The sequence below is a fragment of the Trifolium pratense genome, linkage group LG2 (genome assembly GCF_020283565.1).
Source record: "Trifolium pratense cultivar HEN17-A07 linkage group LG2, ARS_RC_1.1, whole genome shotgun sequence".
Classification (NCBI taxonomy): domain Eukaryota; kingdom Viridiplantae; phylum Streptophyta; class Magnoliopsida; order Fabales; family Fabaceae; genus Trifolium; species Trifolium pratense.
In genome coordinates, this window is record NC_060060.1 from 19,087,423 (window position 1) to 19,094,566 (window position 7,144).

General features: G+C 30.1%; 1 long non-coding RNA gene across 2 annotated transcripts; it reads left to right on the plus strand.

Annotated features, from left to right (window-relative positions):
* Positions 1-461: 461 nt before the first annotated feature.
* Positions 462-6,094, plus strand: LOC123903847. Of its 2 annotated transcripts, XR_006808204.1 has the most exons (8): positions 462-729; positions 800-867; positions 2,862-3,032; positions 3,757-3,855; positions 4,380-4,457; positions 4,557-4,675; positions 5,417-5,556; positions 5,755-6,094. It is a non-coding gene; the product is annotated as an uncharacterized LOC123903847 (long non-coding RNA). The 2 variants fall into 2 exon arrangements; XR_006808203.1 differs by lacking the exon at positions 4,380-4,457 and having other exon boundaries at positions 5,755-5,811.
* Positions 6,095-7,144: the final 1,050 nt, after the last annotated feature.

A 7,144-nucleotide genomic window follows, 5' to 3' on the forward strand; every position in this document is an offset into this window, starting at 1 on the left:
TATGAAATTTTACCAGTTCTCTACTTTAAGTAGCGGATTATGTCTTCTACTTAAGTAACGAACGTTATAAAAATGAGATTTTTGAGAAAAAAAACACCCTCCACCATGAAAAATCCGATACTTAAGTAGCGGACAGGAGTAGTTTGGTAATTTCATAGGACGCGCCTGAAAACTGGTAGGATGACAAAAGTCACTACTAGAAAATTTGCTTTTAGCGACCGATTTAGACTGAATTATTTTGGTCAGTATAGAGACCGAATTAGAGACCAAAATGTCAAGATTTAAAATAAAAAATATTTTGATCGCTAAATTGGTCGCTATTAAATGTAGAGACCGATTTAGAGACTGAAAATTAGCGACTGAATTATTTTGGTCGCTAAAATCCGTCGCCTAACCCAAATCAATTTTTTAAAATCAATTTTTACTTGTCACTTTTCAAGTTTCCCAAATCAAATTTCGCTTAACCCTGGAATGCTGAACCATATTTTCGCCGCACCACCCGTCGCCTAACACACACATCTATGCTGAACCATCGTTTAACCCTCACGCGTTCACCCTAAATCAAATTTTCACCTCTTCTCCACCGCAACACCGCTTTTCACACGTCTGTTCTCCTCTTCTCCACCCAAACTGACACATTCACGTTTCCCTTCGTGTTCACAGAGATAACGACCTCAACCTCCGCTGTCTCAAATGATGTCGTTTTCAAATATCTGATCTCTCTTCCTCGTGCGTATTACTTTTCCCTCTTCGTTCACAGTTTTTTCTTCTCTTTCTGATTTTTTTTTTGTGCGATTAGGTCCTTTGTCTTCGAATCAGTCATCTAGTCTTGTTTTCGATGTCTCACGACTTCATGTTGCATATCAGGTATTTGATATTTTGCTTCTTGCATTGCATTCAAAGTGATTTCGAAATTTTGTTTATTTACATAATTTTTTTTAGGATTTTTTTTGTGTGTATGGTGGAAGCATTAATTATATAGTGTGTTAGTGTTGAGAAACAAATTTTTGGGGGAACAGTTTTGCCTTGGTTTGTATGAGGACTTATGCATATTGTGATTTGTGAGGAACATGAATGGGTTTATGTGGGAATTTATGATGGATTTAATGGTCCTAATGCAACTGATTGTCTTGTTAATAATATTTTTTTATGCTGTACATGATGAACTTAGTGGGTTTCTATGTAACTAGACCCTTACCCGTGCGATGCACGGGTGTGATGCGATTGTTTTTATTTTACAATTGCATAAAACTGAAATATTAAATATTATCAAAATAATAATAATAAAATAGAGAATTTGATATTCAAAAGATTTATTTTCTAAGGAGAAGTGATGTGACATTGTAAGTGACTGGTTAAATGAATAAATATTATTGGTTTAAGGATTATATATGGTTTACTTTACATGAGTAACAGAATAACTATCTAAAATTTATATATACAGGAGTAATAGGATATATCTCCGCACAACATATAAATCTATTTCAAAATACACAAAGGATTGGATGAAAAGAGATGTGGCAAAATCTAAGTCACACAATTCGCATATAAATAGTGACAGAATTAGAAAAACTCAAATAAAACAAATAAAATTAAATGGTACATATCTTTTAAAAATATTCCAAAGGGACATATGTGAAGAGCATCAACCTCACAGTTCAGTTCTTTTGAGCAAGAGATGATGACCCAAAGCCTAAAATCAAAAATTATAAAAATAAGTATATCAATAAAAAAAATGAATAAATAAAAAAGTAAAGGAAAGAAAAGTAAAACAACTATTACATAATTCAATTAAAAATAAAGTATATATTATTTAATTTGTATCATAATAGAATATGAATACACATATACAGTAGCACTTAACTAAACATATAAATGGATGTGCAACACAAAAGTTAAATGTATGATCTGCAACAAACAAAAAATGTCAAATTCTCTTAATTTTATTTGTTATGCAAAAAGTTAATTTTTGCAAAAAATAAAATAACTACAACAAATCATGGTTTTAGAAAATAACATAAGTATTTATACCTGATGCACAAAAGATGAAGAGGCAAGATAATGAAAAGAGAAATTGCACATATAAGATATGAAAAAATCTATTCTCACGTTCAACCGAAAAAACAAATGGTAATATTGTTAAGCACATGATTGCGCCTCTGGGGATGAAAATATTTGTTTATAACATTCGTAATGGTTAGTTAGGAAAATATGAATAAGATACAAATTAAAACAATTGTAACCTATATATTAAAATATTGGTAGAATAGTCTGAGGGATGAAAATTGAATTGTGACTTAAGAGATGAAAAAATATTACCGGGAGTTACAAAGTTAATTAGTGTGTATTTTTGTATTCTCCTTATTATAATATAGTAAGCAAAAGTTATTATATTCACCAAAAAAAGTAAAGGCTAAGTAAAGGCTTGAGTGAGTGTATATTAAAAAGTCATAAGTATATAAATGTAGAATATGAAAAGTATAATAATAATAATAATAATAATAATAATAATAATAATAATAATAATAATAATAATATAAGTAGAAATGATGTGGCATTGTAGAGTGATTTAATTGGATTTAAATAGATGATGTGTCTAAATGAAACAATTTGATTGGTCTAAATGGATTAGGGTTAGGAGAACTATTTAGGAATTATATATATAGATTTCTATGTAATCCAAATCGAAATAGTAGTAATAAAGCGAAAAGTGAATAGGATTTTTGTCACATAGATGTGTTAGAAGCTCTTTCTGAGGTAATGAGGAAAACTGAGGATGATTAATCATAATCCTGTTTTGGCTATTATGGGTTCTTGTGTTTTGGTTATGTTGATGAAAGGTGAATATGTTTATTTGATAGGTTGATGATAGTCGTGCAATTTTAGCTGCTCGGATTGGGAATCATCCTCAACTCACCATGGATCATAGCACTCATGTGAAAAGTAGGTTTTTGCGACATGTTGAAATTGAGTAATTACTCAATTTGATTCTCAACAATGTAGAATCGTATCAACTCAGTTCTCTACATTAGGTTCGTCCCACTATTGATATTTCGGAGACTATAATGATAATATTTTTAGATTTTGTATTTCGAGTATATATTGTAATATTATAATTTGGAGACTAATCTAAGTATCTTGATGAATCTTCTAAGAGTATTGGTCCATTTAGTAATACTTAATTACACGCCTAACCTTCTTGCCTTGATTGTGTGCTGCTCCTTACTCCTTTTGTGTCTAATTTTACAGCTTTTTCACGATTTTTTTTTGCTTTGCTTTGCTTTGCTCAATAAAGTTCCGCAAGTTACGAATAATTTTATGGTTCTAATTAAGCTATAAACTGTGACTGAAATGAATTTATAAAGTTAAGCAATCAGTTCTTGTTTTCATGACATCATGTCCGTTTATGCTTCTGCACTGTGCAAATTAACTACCTTCCTATTGATTTGAAGGACATGTTTATCAGTTTGTTCACTTCATTATGTTTCACCTAATATAGATTTTCAAGTGAATGTCTATCATTGTTTGAGGAATGTGTAAACTTGGATCGTAAACTTGTGATGTGTAACAATGATATGCCTTTTGTGTGAATTAGTTTACAACTTAAAACCTGTAGATAAAATATTGTGCACTTTACATGTGATGGTTAAAAATGATCTTGTCTCTTCATCTTTTGATTCAAGAGCCTAATAAAATTGTTGTGTTTTACTTTTACCTGGTGTTTCTACTGTTACTAATTCTCTTAGACAATCTTAGATTTTGAATTTTGAACTTCGAGCAAAGGACATGCTGCAACATATCTGCATAGGTCCAATTTCCAATGAATCATTTGTTCGAATGAGCATATCAGTTAAGGTATGAGGTGCTGGTTTACAAAGGTGGAAATCCTTTTCTAATGATTGACTTTTCTTTAATTGTCACGTTTTCTGCTATGTTTTGACATTAATCTTGTGCTTATTATGATTTTTTATGGAACACTGAAGTTAGTTGATGTAGTATTGTTTTGTAAGTTATTTGGATTGTTCATTCAATTTGTAGTTTTTTACAATATTGGTGTTCTTTTTCTCTTTTTTCTCTTTGCACATAATTATCTTTTGGTGAATAATTCTCTTCTTCAATTATCTTTTTATGTGCAAAGAAAGACACCAAAAGATAATTGAAGAAGCTCCTGCTGTAGTACTTACATTCCACAACCTAAATATTAGTTTTTTTTTTTTTTTAAGTTTTACTATAGTTGTGAACTTGTAATTACACATTTGCAGCCAAACATTTATGCTGAATTCTGTGCACACTTGGTTCAAGTTACTTTCTTCACTGAATACATGATGTTTTTCAATTAAATTTTCAATGCATTTTTAAAATATTTCTTCTTTCAACAGTTAAAACAGGACATTGAGGATTCGAATTAGTTCTTGATTTGGTTTGTGTTGCATTGGGGAACAAATTCACTCTGATTTGTATGATTTGGCATGCCTTATGCCTCTGTTAAGATTTCCTACTCTGTAGCTTTTACACTTGATTTCTCATCACTGACTATATATATTATGGATGTGCAGCATTCAGAAGAGCATGAATGCTAGAAGTGTGAGGCAGAACCATATATTTTGTTAGGATCAAAGAGGAGGTGAGAGTAAGGCTATGCCATTGTTGTACTTTCCACAAGATCAAGGTGGAGGTGAGGGTAATTTATAGTATATCTTTAAGTTGTTATTCTGTTTTCGCATCTTTGATGAAGCTATTCTTTTTTTTTTTTATTTTTGATGATCCTACTAGTGTCTCACCAATTAGCGAGTTAACCTTTTAATATTTTTGAAGGAAATGGTTACACTTTTAAGGTATATATACATAGTGATTTTATAGCTAGATGAATGCTTTCATTTTTGGCAAAATTACACTACAAGTCCTTTATCTTATTTTTTTGTAACACTTTGGTCCTTTATCTTTTTTTTGTAACATTTTGGTCCTTTATCTTTTATTTGTAACACTTTAGTCCTTTATTTTTTTATTTGTAACACTTTAGTCCATTTTTTTGTAACAGTTTGGTCCTTTATCTTTTTTTATTTGTAACACTTTGATCCTTTATTTTTTATAAATAAATAAGATAAGGACCAAAGTGTTACAAAAAAAAAGATAAATGACCAAATTGTTACAAAAATAAGATAAAGGACCAAAATGTTACAAAAAAATAAGATAAAGGACTTGTAGTGTAATTTTGCCTTCATTTTTTATTCCAATTCAGACCACAATGCATCATTTCAAATGCGTGTGTTCTAGAAATCTGAAAACATATACGGTTGAATCCAAATCTTAAAAGGGAAGAGCGTGTAATACAATTGATATTCTTTGGCTCCTTTTGCTTCTAAATTTTGGATGGAATGAAACAAAAGCTGAAAAGTGGGTTTTGTTGTTTTTGTAGGTAAAACACTTTTGAAGTTCAAGCAAGGAATTATGAGTGACCCTTTTGATGCTTTGTCAAATTGGGTTGATGATGAATTTGGTGTTGACCCTTGTAATTGGTTTGGAGTTGAATGTTCATAAGGAAGAGTTGGGTTATTGGTAAAATTTGTTATTCACACTTTCTCTTTTTCTATGTCATTCATGCTAGTCTTATATTGAGGCATGTTCAGTTCTTCAAACTTTTTAATATATATACTCTTTAAATTGATTATGATTTTCATAATAATTACTTGAGTCTCCTAAATTGATTATGATTTGTGAAATTGTGATTTGAATTTTGTCTTGACCATTTTGCAGGTTGTTGATCTGGAGGAAGAATAATACAATGGAGACATTAAGAAAAGGAAAACACGTGTCACTGTTAAAGTAAATGAGTGTCATTGTTCAGGTCTCTTAACTATTACCAAATAGGTTCTTTGATTTTGTGCTTATAAGTAAAAGTGAATGATACTTCCACATTTGTGTATTGTTAAGAACGTGTTATATGTGGTTATTGTTTGAGATTCTTAACCAATTTTGGGATCCATATAAATTGGTTGATAATGCTTGTAATTGGAATTGAGTAGCCATACTTTGTATGATACATTGTTTGAATGTCTTATCGTGTTTAGAAACATATGTGATGCTTTTGACTTTAGTTTTTTTTTTGGCACAATATAATTAAAATAAAGGGTAAATGATCATTTACCCACTGCAAAATAAGCAAATTTTCGTTTACCCCCTGTGCATATTTTTTTTCTGTTTACACCCCTGCAAAAAATAAAGTCTCTCATTTTGCCCCCTGGTTGTATAGCAGGACATGTGACTGTGCAAATCTGCTGACGTGGCTTGTACACATGGAAAAAATCATTTTTATTTTTTAAAAAAATTCCACGTCAGATTTTTTTTTTTATAAAAAATAAAATTTTTTTCCTACAAAATAAAAAAACCAATTTTCTTTTCCCAAAATTAAAAAAAAATTCCTGCAAATAATTTTTTTTCCTACAAAATTTTAAAAATTATATTTGTTTTCCTACAAACGAATTTAAAAAAAAAAATTCCTCTCAAAATAAAAAAAATGAATTTTCTTATTTTACTCCCAAAATAAAAATTTACTCCGAAATAAAATTTATTTCCAAATTAAATATTTTAAAGATTTATTTTCAAATCTCTTTGAATTAAAAAAAAAACATAATCTTTAATTTTTTAAAACAAAACTTTATTTTTTTTTGTTAATCTCTTTGAATTAAAAAAAAATAGAAGAAGAAGTTTTGTTTGTGTTTTCCTCTTCTACCAAAATTATATGTGATATATTAAATTATGCAGCAAAAAAAATAAAGCAAAATTATGCTTCAATTCTTATGTGATATTAAATTGTACAACAGACCGATTTGTTAAATGGAATAATAATAATTTCTCGGGAATTATCCTCAATGCTGACGGCAGTTGTTCGGGGACACCAGCTAGAGCTGGTTTCGGATGTGTCATCAGGAACAACAATGGTCTGTACTTGGCTGGAGCTTCGGGTTTCATTTCAGGCTCCGCTAACATTCTTCTCGCAGAACTCAGCGCTATATTCCATGGATTAAAACTGGCTAAAGACTTGGGTTTCAATCAGTTATCTTGTTACACCGACTCACTTACCTGCATAAATCTCATCTAAGGCACCTCCTTTTCTTACCATGTCTATGCTGTTCTTATTCAAAAT